Source organism: Spinacia oleracea, chromosome 1, assembly GCF_020520425.1.
Source record: "Spinacia oleracea cultivar Varoflay chromosome 1, BTI_SOV_V1, whole genome shotgun sequence".
Lineage (NCBI taxonomy): Eukaryota > Viridiplantae > Streptophyta > Magnoliopsida > Caryophyllales > Amaranthaceae > Spinacia > Spinacia oleracea.
Window position 1 is genome coordinate 37,123,432 of NC_079487.1, and position 15,194 is coordinate 37,138,625.

Below are 15,194 nucleotides of genomic sequence, written 5' to 3' on the forward strand. Positions count from 1 at the left end.
ACCATGTTTCCGTTTCCGGCAACATCTACGACTTGGATAATATTTATATTTCCGATACGATCCATATTTCCGTTTCCGGCAATATCATCGTTTCCGGAGTATTCATTCCTTGCCTGTGACGATCTTAGCTCCCACTGAAACCAAGATCCGTCGGTTCCGAATATTCATAGATGGAGTATTTAATGCTATTAAATACTTGATCCGTTTACGTACTATTTGTGTGACCCTACGGGTTCAGTCAAGAGTAAGCTGTGGATTAATATCATTAATTCCACTTGAACTAAAGCGGCCTCTAGCTAGGCATTCAGCTCACTTGATCTCACTGAATTATTAACTTGTTAATTAATACTGAACCGCATTTATTAGACTTAACATAGAATGCATACTTGGACCAAGGGCATTATTTCCTTCAATAGCAACTGGGGGCCAAAAGTTGAAATGAAAAAACTAGGGAAAGAACTAAGCATACCTTGACCTATTGTACAGACATACACCAAGTAAATCTAAGTCAATTTAAAAACGGTTTATATTCCCGCAATTCTAGAAAAGATGGCCCTAAAAGCCCAAAGCATGTGCCACACGGGCGCAAGTAATATCTTGACGCCTGCACCCTGGCTTCCAGCAAATCCTTAGACATCATTCCAATAATCGTAACAGTATTTTGATTCACTCATTTAATCCTGTACGAACCCTTCTATAAGTCAACTTACTTAGGACACCTCGGATTGTACACGGTAGGACTCGGACTTTAAATAATTTTCAAAGACTTCTTCGAACATAATAAAGTGTCGTTGGTTTAAGCTAAGTATGCGTTTATCTCAATGTTGCAAGTGAGTCAAAAGATTTCCAAATATGGTTATGCGTAAAGAAAGGCACCTAGCTTTTGGCCAAGGCACACTTCAACATGTGACTACCTTGACCATGGCAATGTCGCACAATACGACACTTACAAGAGAAGTAGCAAATCACTACTCGAACGTACCTCGCACTAAACGAGTCTGGTTCAAACTATTCATGATCCATGTCACCATGAATGCATAAAAACGTATGCAAAGCATTATAGCACCAAGCTAATCCCGTAGCTACAGTTGGAGGCTTGAGAAAAACACTCTAAAAATGCTCGAAATGATCATTTTATCGCAAATTCTCGACGCTAATGCTATACACACGTCATAGGGGCACAATCCTAAGCTTTAATCGTGTAAAACGAACCTTAGAATGACTACAACCCCTCCCAAATTCTAAACACTACTTAGAATATATAAAGTCACCTCACTAACAAGGGAAACTGAAAATCGCGAGTCACCAAAACTCCGATCAAACTACTGCACATAACGCTCGCCCTACAAGCACCCGTTACACAGTCTACGTCGTTCCAAAGCAAAAGCGAAAAAAATCAAGGATAAACAAAAAAAAAGGAACATCTATGAATCCTCGCATCGAACGAAGTAATAAGCCGTGCACACCCACGCAGAAGGTGCTACACTTGTTCGAGCACCTGAACGAGGCCTGATGAAGTACTCCAATGCAAAAATAATAATGATATCCCAACACCTGGAGGAATATTCTAAGACACGCTTTTAGGCCGCACAAGCCTAAGTCGCACCATAAGTTCAACCATCCCACGGGACAAGTCTAAAAAAAAAAGAGTAAGGCATATTGCACTAATGCAGGCATGACCAAGAGTATGAGGCAAAGACTACTTATCGCCCAAATCCAAAATGCAAGCCACACGACTTCTACATTAAGGATTAAAGGTAGCAAAACATTACCTACCACGGAAGGGATAGCTCGCACCTACACGAGCGGAACCCCAAGGCACCTTTCTTGAAAGAACCTACAAAAATCGTACGCCAAAAGGAAGCATCCCAACATGCATGCTTGGGGGCTCCAAGCTACGAAACGACCATAGCAAAATAAAAAAAGTCTCAAAGCAAATGTTTGAACGATCAAAAGGGCACGATGCTTGAGCCCACTTCATGAACGGGCCTAAACCCTATCAAGCCTCTAAGAAAATTATTCAAAATCAGTCATTGCTCAAAAAAAAAAAAAAAATGATTCAAGCGAACTGATTAATGGACCGGATGCAACGGCCATCCTATGAACGCTCGTTCGCACATACATGTTGTTCTAAATATCATTCACGAACGCGTTCAAAAGAAAAAATATATACAAGAGCGATCAAAATCTTACGCCTCAAAGTATGTTCCTCGGGCCATATAGACTCGCCCAACTATTGCAATAACTGTACGCCTTAAGAGAAACAGTTCCTTTAAATAATCGCCCCAAAGCGACAAACACCGTAGCCCACCAATCAGCTACGGCTTCTCGAGAAAATCATCACGTTCTAAAAATAAAAGAAAAACAAAAGAGAAGAGAATACGTTGAATTTCCAAGTGAAATAAACGAATGAACAAGAGGCCAACTATGTCATCAAAAGACCAGCCTAAACAACATTTTCAACGCCCCACCTGGGCGTGAGTTATTTCTAACGCCCAGGCCTGGGCGCCAAAAATGAGCCCAGACCCAAAAACAGCTCCGACGTCTATAGGGCCCTGCCGTATCTATTCGACTCAAAAATTGCCAAGTTCTTTCCTGAAAGTCGCACCTCACGACTTTGTTAAAAGTAGCACACCACTACAAAGATCGCTCGCACTTACGAGCACAAACCCAAACACGATCAAGGACATTACAAAATGCGTGTCCCCAAGGAACCTCTTCAACAAGAAATGACCGTCAAGCACGAATGCTTGGGGGCTCGAAAGAAAATATATATTTCAAAAGAGAGTATGCAGAGACTACGCTGTACGAAGCCCCGTGTATGGATAATCTCAAAAGATAAAACCAGATTACAACCTCAAGACAAAGGTCGCCGTTGATACTTATACATAGTCCCCTAATCAAGGACCCAAGTAGTGGCAAAATTGAGCCGTAAAGACTAGCTCAAAACCATGAAAGATGATGACCACGAGACAATGGTCCGTCTAAGCACGTTGTCAACCCACATTCAGGTTGCAACTAAATCCGAGCATCCCTCGAAAGAAAATAAATTCTTCAAAAAAACAAAAACAGGCTCGCCCACCTTCAGCGGGCGGGGTCTGCGTCACTAACCGCGTAGGTCCTCAGTTTTCGAAACATAAAATCTTCAAAAAAAAAAACAGGCTCGCCATCTTTAGCCGGCGGGGTCTGCGTCACTAACCGCGCAAGTCCTTAGTTGCTGCAGCAATAACTTTTTCTGGTTTTCCCTTTTTTTTAAAGGATTGGTTTTCCGTTTTTCCAAAAAAAAAAGAACAATGTGAGTAGATTTCCCTTTTTTTAAAGGATTGGTTTTCCGTTTTTCCAAAAAAGAACGATGTGAGTAGTTTTTCCTTTTTTTTAAAGGATTGGTTTTCCGTTTTTGCCAAAAAAGAACGATGTGAGTAGCTTTCCCTTTTTTTAAAGGATTCGTTTTCCGTTTTTCCAAAAAAAGAACGATGTGAGTAGTTTCCATTTTTTTAAAGGATTGGTTTTCCGTTTTTCCAAAAAAAAAGAACGATGTGAGTAGTTTTCCTTTTTTTCCAAAAATTAAAGGATTGGTTTTCCGTTTTTCCAAAAAAGAACGATGTGCTGGATTTTCCTTCGTTTTACGTCCCATAAAAACAAGGGGGTTTTCTCGTTTAGCTAACCCTGAAAATGAGAATCTTTAAAAACATTTTTACCTCGTGATTGGGCTGGGCCAGACCCAATTACACTTTATAGTTTTGATTTCGAAAACATCTGTAGCTACCCCCAATGACAAAGTGAGGGAGTTTCTACACATCTTTAGATACTTCCAATGACAAAGTGAGGGAGTTTCTATACTATCAGTTGACAAATCCCAATGACACGTGAGGGATATGTCGACACTTCAAGTGATTACCCTTAAGTCAAATGTTATCACTCGGGGGCTCGTGAGACCCTCGCCAAACAAGTCACATACACTATGGCTTGTGTGACGCACTCCGTCTAATACTTTGACCATCGTCTTACTCCAAGACTCAGTCAAAGTGGGGGCTAACCGTAGACACCTACTTTTGTCCCCATTCCCGAAAGGGAAGGTTCGATGATGAGAACATAAATCTCCACTTGGCAACACATCTCCTATAAAATAACGAATCTCAATCACCCTTTTCATTTCACCCGAAACCTGCTATTTATAGAAACCTGCTATTTATGGAAACCTGCTAAAAATAGTAACTTTCCTAATGGGTAGTTGTTAAAAGTGGCAAGTCATAAAAGATAAAAACCTGTCAGAATTAGGTGTTGCGCTCCAACATAAATCCTAAATGAGATAGAAATTACAAGGAGAATCCTATTCCTAGTATGATTCGAAAATAAGGGTTACGTATTAATTAAAATCCTAACGAGCCTAGAGTTTGTAACGGGCCCAGACGCATTCCGTCATAAAGTTAATACTCGCTAAAAGACTCGAATAAGTCTCAAACACTCCGAATTCTAAGAGTCCAAAACTGACAAAGAAAACGGCCCAGACCCTATTTTCAACGCCTGGCTCTGGGCGCCAAAATCTTCGGCGCCCAGCCCTGGGCGCTGAAAATACCTGGGACGTGTTCTCTCCTAATTCTTCTTGGATTAGAGCTCTACAATTCTATCTTTCCACAAACTCTTTTCTATGAATATAGCCCCAAATTGGACGTGAAACAACACACAATTCATATTCTGAGTATTGACTCCAACCCCTAAGACTAAGCCTCACGCTGCGAAATTAATCACGCGTTCTGTCGCAATCGATCCAAAAATCGAACAGAACGTTGAAGGAAATAATGCCCTTGGTCCAAGTATGCATTCTATGTTAAGTCTAATAAATGCGGTTCAGTATTAATTAACAAGTTAATAATTCAGTGAGAACAAGTGAGCTGAATGCCTAGCTAGAGGCCGCTTCAGTTCAAGTGGAATTAATGATATTAATCCACAGCTTACTCTTGACTGAACCCGTAGGGTCACACAAATAGTACGTAAACGGATCAAGTATTTAATGGCATTAAATACTCCATCTATGAATATTCGGAATCGACGGATCTTGGTTTCAGTGGGAGCTGAGATCGTCACAAGCAAGAAATGAATACTCCGGAAACGATGATATTGCCGGAAACGGAAATATGGATCGTATCGGAAATATAAATATTATCCAAGTTGTAGATGTTGCCGGAAACGGAAACATGGTACGTATCGGAAAATATTATCGGAAATGGAAATATTGCCAGAATCGGAAATATTGCCGGAAACGGAAATATTGTCAGAATCGGAAATATTATCGGAATCGGAAAATAATTCCGGAAACGGAAATATTAAATATTTGTTCGAGACGCAAATTAATTCCGGAATCGGAAATGTTAAATATTGTTCGTATCGGAAATGAATTCCGGAATCGGGAAATTAATCGGAAGCGTATCGTACGAATAAGCATCGGACGAGGCCTGCCGGACGAGGGCCCAGCACGAAGCCAGGCCATCGCCTAGCAAGCCAAGCGCACCACACGAACAGCCAAGGCCACGCCAGGCCCAGCGCAAGGCCAGGCCCAGCAGGCCGTGGCAGCGCGCGCAGATGCTTGCGTGGGCTTGTGGCTCGCGTAGGCCTCGCTGCGTGGGCTGCTGCTCGCACGCACGCGCATGGGCGGCCCATCGTGGCTGCCGTGTGTGTGTGCGTAAGTGTTTGTGTTCATGCACGATTCCTAAAACATGCAGAGTTCGGTTAATGATTAAATTCCTAATTCTATTTGATAAATTAATTAATTAGAGTTCTTGTAGGATTCTAGGTTTAATTAATTTGTATCTGAATAGTATTCCAATTCCCTTTCCATACCCCTATAAATATGTGGCCTGGGTTCACAATTTATAACGAGTTTTAAAAGTATTCAAAGTGAGTTTTTGAGAGAAAAATTCAGCCACACATCTTGCTCAAAAGTGCCGAAAATTCTAGTACCTTAAGGGCGATTCTAGTTGGTCAATCTTAAGGCGGATCCGGACGAGCTGTAAACTATCTATGGAGGGACGACACTTGGAGTCCTAAAGACTTGTTCTTGTTCGGTTCGGGCGCAGCTAGGGAGGGCACGCAACAAAGAGTATGCATCTAAATTATGCTATATGATTATGTGTAAATAATATGTATTCCTGGGTTAATGGTTGTTTCCGCATGATTTATGTAATATCATATGTATCATAGCCTAACAGTGGTATCACGAGCCCCTTATTATTTTCATAATCTAATTTGCATGAACATGGTTAAATATTACAAATTTGCAAGAATTAAAAGGGGTGATTAATTTTCGTAATTGTTAATTAATTGCAAATTGCGTTTATTTAATTATACGTACGCAGTTTTTCGGCAGTTTCTTCGTTACTCATCCAAATCGAGTGATTTTTGTGTCAATTCCGCATGTAAAAGGCATTCTAAAATTTTGACAAAAATAGTATTTTTCTGACGAACCCAGAATTCTCAAATTCGAAGACTAACTATGACTTTTCGAAGGTTTTAGTTTTTCGAATGCAAAATTTCGTAAATTTAAGATGTTAAATTAAATATTTGCGATTCTTGTTGATAAATCTTGAATTTTTGATAGACCTACTGTATATGTTTAACAAGTTTGAATGCCTAGCCTTGTTAATTATGCAATCTAATTTGTAATTATGATTAATTTGTTGAAAATTAGAATAATTTAGAATTAATTTGATTTTCATAATTAATTATAATTTAATTAGAAACCTTTGATTAAAAACCACCATAAAAATTGTAAATTTATGATAAATTTTAAATTTTTATGACCTAGATTTGAATCCATAACAATCGGAAATCAATTGAATAATAAATTTTCGATTTTTCGCCCTAAAATTATGAAATTAATATTATTTATTAATTTGTCATTAATTTTAAATATAAATTTTAAATTTTTATGCGATTCGTTCATATAACTTGCACGCACAAAGCAATGGACGCTTCGTGTAACCCTCAAGGGGTGTTGTATAGTGCGGGCATGCGACGACGAGCAAGGGAGCTCGTCGCCCGTGCGGCACGAATGCAATGAGCAAGGGCGTAGTGCACGAGCACAAGGCAGCAGCCCTGCCTTGTGTCGTGGGCCACGAGCTATGGACGAATGGGCATGGGCGAAAGGCAAGCCATGGCAGTCGCGTGTGGGCAGCAAGCGAGCTGCGCCACAACGCGCACTGCCTCGCACAAGAGCGCGCAGCCTCGCGCGCAGCGAGCGCAAGCTCGCGTGCCACGAGCGCTGCGCCCAGCGTTGCTCGCGCGCACAGCGAGCGATGTCGAGCGCCCAGCGAGCGATATCGCGCGCCCAGCGAGCGATGTCGCGCGGCCGCCGAGCGATGTCGCGCGCACAGCGAGCGTTGGCTCGCGCGCACAGCGAGCAATGGCTCGCGCGCACAGCGAGCGCTGGCGAGCGCGCATTGCGAGCGATGGCTCGCGTGCGACGAGCGCTGGCGCGCGCGCAGCAAGCACCACAGCGTGCGATGGCTTGCGATGGAGATGCAGCAGCTATGCGACGAGCGCATGGGCTGCGCGCACATGGCCAGCAATGGCTGTGTGCGTGCGGCCCATGGGCGTGCAATGCGTAGGGTGTTTGCGTTACGATTAGATCGTTTTGAATGTTTAATTTGAAATTTTCAGTTTACGTAATTTTAATTAATTTTAAAATTAATAATTTAAATTATTTTCTAGGATTTTAATTTTGAATATTGTAATTATAATAAATTTTATTTATTCTAATTATTTTACTAAAATTAAAATCATGAATTAATTTAAATACGACTGAAATTAAATTAAACTTTTTGGATTCAATTATAAATTTATATGAGCTTTAAATTTTAATTAAATTTGTATGTTTCCGGTTAGACTAGAAATACATTTTTATGTTTAAAATTAGTAAACCATATGAATTTATTGGTTTAAATGGGAGCGCTTTTTAGTCATAAACTCTTGATTAGGTCTACAAATCCTTAAGGTTAAAACAACTTGATTAGAATTAATAAGGACTGAATAATTGGTAGATTATTGGTGCCCTTGATTAATTGCTGCAAATGTTTACGTGATGCATAATGTGTTTTACTAACCAGCTATGTGGGCCATTCATGATAATGAATGGGTGAATGGTATATATTGTATATGTACTATTTTGCAGGTTATGAAGTGACTAGTATGGCCCAAATAGGATAGAAAATATGGTCTGCGTACCATTAATTTGAATGTAATTGGTCTAAAGTACCAAAGTTATTTTTCAATTCAAATATGGTCTGCGTACCATCAAATAGTTGTAATTAGTTATTGCTTATCCTATTTGAAGAAAATGGTGCCTCCCACGGAGATTTTCAAGACGGACTTTGAAGTCAAAGCTTCAAGATGAAGTCGGGCCATACTAGATCACATTTATCTTATGCATGTTTAAGTTATTTATTGCTTTTAAATATGTCTTAAAATGCATGAGATCAAGAGCTTGATTATGTTGCATGATTAAGGATTTTAGTTCACTTAAAATCTAACCAACATAGTAAGAGCCTTAAGTTCCAAACTTAAAAATTGAGTTAAAAGGTGCCATGCCAAAATATATACTTGCTTGGATATCCTTTACATCAATCTAGTAATAGTTTTCGCTCAGCGAGGTGTTACTTATTGGTCCTAAAGGGGCAAGGTACACAAATAATTGTGAGTACATGTTAGTTTTGGTGAAACTCAACGATATAAGTAAGGAGTCCTTTTATGTCGTGGCAAAATCGATAGGTTTACCTAATAAGTTCTTAGACGTACCTATCAACCAAGAATAGTTTCTAGACTATTAGCAAAAGGCTTTTGCTTACCTAAGATGTTTTAGGATTAAGTCGACAAACTGTGCTTAGTTCTTCAATGATTTTAGGATCTTGGAATCATTTTATTCACACCTGCCGGAACACATAACTTGAATAAAATGCTTAATAAACATTGAATTATGCATGTATGCTAGAATTTAAGTTTATTAAGAGAAACTGTGAATGGTTATTTATTTGTTTATTCTTTTCAATTGTAGTTTTTAATATGGCAAACAACAATTCATTCAACATTCGATCAATTCTCGAAAAGGAAAAGTTGAACGGGAAAAACTTCCTTGACTGGCAAAGGAAGTTGCAAATAGTTCTTATGCAGGAAGAAAAGGAGTATGTCCTAGATGAGGCGATGCACGAAGCTGCAGGCGACGGGGTCACTCAGGCAGCCCTCAATCGTTGGATTGATGCCAACAAGGATGTGAAATGTCTAATGCTCGCCACCATGAGTGCGGATCTGCAGAAAACGTTCATCAACTCAGATGCTTTCACAATCATCAGTGAGTTGAAGAACATGTTCCAAGATCTGGCTCGAGTCGAAAGATTCGAGACTCATAGGCAAATTCTTGAGACCAAGCTTAAGAAAGGCGAGCCCGTAAGTCCACATGTTCTCAAAATGATTGGACTCATTGAGAATATGAGTCGGCTGGATCAGCAATTTTCTCAGGAAATGGCTATAGACACCATCCTCCATTCTCTTCATAGCGGGTATGATCAGTTCAAACTGAACTACAGTATGAATAGTCTGGACAAAACGCTCACTGAGCTTCACGGTATGCTGAAGACCGCTGAAAAGACGCTCAAAAGTGATAAGCAGGATGTGCTTATGGTGCGTGGGGGCAAGTTCAAGAAATCTGGAAAGAAGAGGAATGCTAAGAAAGGTGGCAACAAGGCCAGCCCAACTAAGCAAACTGGCGCCAAATCTGTAAAGAGGAAGGTCAGTCAACCCACTTCTGAATCCGAATGCTTCTACTGCAAGAAGAAGGGGCATTGGAAGAGAGATTGCTTGAAGCTAAAGGAAGATCAGAAGAACGGAACAGTCGTTCCATCTTCAGGTATTTTCGTTATAGACTGTATACTTGCTAATTCAACTTCTTGGGTATTAGATACAGGTTGTGGCTCACACTTATGTTCCAATCCACAGGGACTAAGAAGAAGTAGAAAGTTAAGCAAGGGTGAAGTCGACCTACGAGTGGGAAATGGAGCACGGATTGCTGCATTAGCTGTAGGAACTTACTATTTGTCGTTGCCCTCCTGGCTAGTTTTGGAACTGGAAGAATGTTTCCATGTTCCAAGTCTTACTAAAAACATCATTTCAGTTTCTTGCTTAGATGCTAAGGGATTTTCCTTTTTATTAAAAGACAATAGTTGTTCGTTTTATTTTAAAGAGATGTTTTATGGATCTGCTAGATTAGTCAATGGACTTTATTTATTAGATCACGACAAACAAGTATATAACATAAATACCAAAAAGGCCAAAAAGGATGATTCAGATCTCACCTATCTGTGGCATTGTCGATTAGGCCATATAAACTTGAAACGCTTAGAAAGACTTCAAAAGGAAGGAATTCTAGAACCATTTGACTTAGAGGATTATGGTAAATGCGAATCATGTTTACTTGGCAAAATGACAAAGCAACCTTTCTCTAAAGTTGGAGAAAGAGCAAGTGAACTATTGGGTTTAATCCATACAGATGTATGTGGACCAATGAGTACAAATGCTAGAGGTGGTTTCAGCTACTTTATCACTTTCACTGATGACTTCAGTAGGTATGGTTATGTCTACCTAATGAAGCATAAGTCTGAATCCTTTGACAAATTCAAGGAATTTCAGAGTGAAGTAGAGAATCAATTAGGCAAGAAGATTAAGGCGCTGCGGTCTGATAGAGGCGGTGAATATCTGAGCTATGAATTTGATGACCATCTGAAAGAATGTGGAATTCTATCAGAATTGAATCCTCCTGGAACACCACAATGGAATGGTGTGTCGGAACGGAGGAACAGAACCTTGCTAGACATGGTCAGGTCAATGATTGGTCAGGCCAAACTTCCATTAGAATTTTGGGGACATGCACTAAATACAGCTGCACTCACTATAAATAGAGCTCCGTCTAAAGCTGTCGAAAAGACTCCATACGAATTATGGTTTGGAAAGCCTCCAAATGTGTCTTTTCTTAAGATTTGGGGATGTGAAGTATACGTTAAACGATTAATTTCAGACAAACTTCATCCAAAATCTGACAAATGTATCCTTGTGGGCTATCCAAAGGAAACAAAGGGGTATTACTTCTACAATACATCTGAGAACAAGGTGTTTGTTGCTCGAGATGGTGTCTTTTTGGAGAAAGATCACATTTCCAAAATGACAAGTGGGAGAAAAATAGACCTCGAAGAAATTCGAGTCGAACAACAAACTCTAGAGAATGCTCAAGATGACATTCAGGATGAAACTCAGAGATCTTTAGAAGAATCTGGTGAGAATCATGGTCAATCTAGAAATGTTACCCCGCGTAGATCGCAATGATATAGATCTCAACCGGAAAGGTACTTAGGTATTTTGACAAACGAGAGCTATGACGTTCTATTACTTGAAAGTGATGAACCTGCGACTTACAAACAAGCTATGACGAGCCCTAGCTCCAAGCAATGGCAAGAAGCCATGCAATCTGAATTAGACTCCATGTCTGAAACCCAAGTATGGGATTTGGTCGATTTGCCAGATGGCTACCAAGCCATTGGAAGCAAATGGGTTTTCAAACTGAAAAAGGACAAGGATGGGAAACTTGAAGTTTTCAAAGCTAGATTGGTTGCAAAAGGTTACAGGCAAGTCCACGGTGTGGATTACGATGAAACTTTTTCACCAGTTGCAATGCTAAAGTCTATTCGGATAATGTTAGCAATCGCTGCATATTACGATTACGAAATATGGCAGATGGATGTCAAAACTGCTTTCTTAAACGGCGTTTTAAACGAAACTGTGTTTATGACACAGCCTGAAGGTTTTGAGGATCCAAAGAATGCTAAAAAGGTATGCAAGCTAAAGAAGTCAATCTACGGATTGAAGCAGGCATCCAGGAGCTGGAATATACGTTTTGATGAAGCAGTCAGTGACTTTGGTTTCATCAAGAACGCAGACGAATCTTGTGTATACAAGAAGGTCAGTGGGAGCAAAATTGCTTTCCTAGTATTATATGTCGACGACATATTACTTATCGGAAATGACATTCCTATGTTGAACTCTGTCAAGATTTGGCTTGGGAAATGTTTTTCGATGAAGGATCTAGGAGAAGCACAGTACATATTGGGCATCAAGATTTACAGAGATAGATCTAAAAAGATGATTGGACTTAGTCAAAGCACTTATATCAATAAGGTGCTTGATAGGTTCAAGATGGCGGACTCCAAGCGAGGCTACCTACCCATGTCTCATGGAATGACTCTAAGCAAGACTCAGTGCCCAAAAACACTTGATAAGCGTAGACGAATGAATGGGATTCCATATGCATCATTGATTGGTTCAATAATGTATGCTATGATATGTACACGCCCGGATGTTGCGTACGCACTCAGTGCTACGAGCAGATACCAGTCAGACCCAGGAGAGGCGCATTGGACTGCTGCCAAGAACATTCTGAAGTACCTGAAAAGGCACAAAGATGACTTCCTGGTCTATGGTGGAGATGATGAATTAATCGTTAAAGGCTATACGGACGCAAGTTTCCAAACCGACAAAGATGATTTCAGATCACAGTCTGGGTTTGTCTTCTGCCTCAACGGAGGAGCAGTAAGCTGGAAAAGTGCTAAGCAAAGCACCATTGCGGATTCTACAACTGAAGCGGAGTACATTGCTGCACATGAAGCAGCAAAGGAAGCTATATGGCTAAGGAAGTTCATAGGTGAACTTGGTGTAGTCCCCTCCATTAAAGGACCAATAGCCCTGTATTGTGACAATAACGGAGCTATTGCACAGGCAAAAGAGCCTAGACACCACCAGAGAGTCAAGCATGTACTTCGTAGATTTCACCTTCTACGAGAGTTCGTTGAAAGAAAAGAAGTCGAGATAAGCAAGATTGGAACTGATGACAACATATCAGATCCATTAACTAAACCTCTGCCGCAAGCGAAGCACAACTCGCACACTGCAGCTATGGGAATCAAGCATATTGGAGAATGGCTTTGATGTCTCTTTTTTAATGTTTTAAAGTTTTAGAGTTTAAATCTTTGTAAAACATTATTGGTTAATCATTCACAATAAATGAAAAGAATTCATTTTTCCATTTAAATTGTGGTTTATTAAATGATGAGTCCCTTCAATTTGACGATATATTCAAGATAGACTGTCAGGACTAGTCCTGTGACTAAGAAATGTCTATCAAGTGAACTTGAATGTCAAAGGTTGAAAATGGTCCCTAATCGGAGTTTTCTATAAAATTGGAAGCATAGAAAACGTTAGACGATTAGAATGCAAGATGACTAGTAGTTCTGTTTCTTGAACTATGTGGACATGGCAATGTCATAATCATTTGCATAGATACTTACTTTGGGAAGACTAGTATCGGACAAGACCTATGAAACTTTACTGTAAGAGATGAAAATCTGTCATAAGTAAATTTCATTAAATTATTAGACACTAAATCCTCAATACCTGAGTGATTTGAGATTACTTGTTTGAGAACTGGTTGCTTTGACGTTGACCAACCGTCGCACCGTAAAAGGAGGCTATAAAGGCAACGCTCAGGTAATCACCTATCAAACGAAGTCTAATCTCAAGATCGCAAGATTGGGATTGTCCTCCCATAAATCGGGATGAGATGCTAAAAAGTTGTACAAGGCCACTCGGAGAGCTAGAAACTGTGAAATGCATGGTCGTGCTCGGATGAATCATAGGCTATGATTATCTGTTTATTTGATCAGTTGAACTCTGAAACCGAGGAACACCTCTGGACATAATAAGGATGACAACTCTTACCTTATGTTCAAGAGCAAGCATCGAGCGACAAAGGAATTAGGAAATGCACACTTGTCCCTAAGGACAAGTGGGAGACTGAAGGAAATAATGCCCTTGGTCCAAGTATGCATTCTATGTTAAGTCTAATAAATGCGGTTCAGTATTAATTAACAAGTTAATAATTCAGTGAGAACAAGTGAGCTGAATGCCTAGCTAGAGGCCGCTTCAGTTCAAGTGGAATTAATGATATTAATCCACAGCTTACTCTTGACTGAACCCGTAGGGTCACACAAATAGTACGTAAACGGATCAAGTATTTAATGGCATTAAATACTCCATCTATGAATATTCGGAATCGACGGATCTTGGTTTCAGTGGGAGCTGAGATCGTCACAAGCAAGAAATGAATACTCCGAAAACGATGATATTGCCGGAAACGGAAATATGGATCGTATCGGAAATATAAATATTATCCAAGTTGTAGATGTTGCCGGAAACGGAAACATGGTACGTATCGGAAAATATTATCGGAAATGGAAATATTGCCAGAATCGGAAATATTACCGGAAACGGAAATATTGTCAGAATCGGAAATATTATCGGAATCGGAAAATAATTCCGGAAACGGAAATATTAAATATTTGTTCGAGACGGAAATTAATTCCGGAATCGGAAATGTTAAATATTGTTCGTATCGGAAATGAATTCCGGAATCGGGAAATTAATCGGAAGCGTATCGTACGAATAAGCATCGGACGAGGCCTGCCGGACGAGGGCCCAGCACGAAGCCAGGCCATCGCCTAGCAAGCCAAGCGCACCACACGAACAGCCAAGGCCACGTCAGGCCCAGCGCAAGGCCAGGCCCAGCAGGCCGTGGCAGCGCGCACAGCGCGCGCAGCGCGCGCAGATGCTTGCGTGGGCTTGTGGCTCGCGTAGGCCTCGCTGCGTGGGCTGCTGCTCGCACGCACGCGCATGGGCGGCCCATCGTGGCTGCCGTGTGTGTGTGCGTAAGTGTTTGTGTTCATGCACGATTCCTAAAACATGCAGAGTTCGGTTAATGATTAAATTCCTAATTCTATTTGATAAATTAATTAATTAGAGTTCTTGTAGGATTCTAGGTTTAATTAATTTGTATCTGAATAGGATTCCAATTCCCTTTCCATAACCCTATAAATATGTGGCCTGGGTTCACAATTTATAACGAGTTTTAAAAGTATTCAAAGTGAGTTTTTGAGAGAAAAATTCAGCCACACATCTTGCTCAAAAGTGCCGAAAATTCTAGTACCTTAAGGGCGATTCTAGTTGGTCAATCTTAAGGCGGATCCGGACGTGCTGTGGACTATCTACGGAGGGACGACACTTGGAGTCCTAAAGACTTGTTCTTGTTCGGTTCGGGCGCAGCTAGG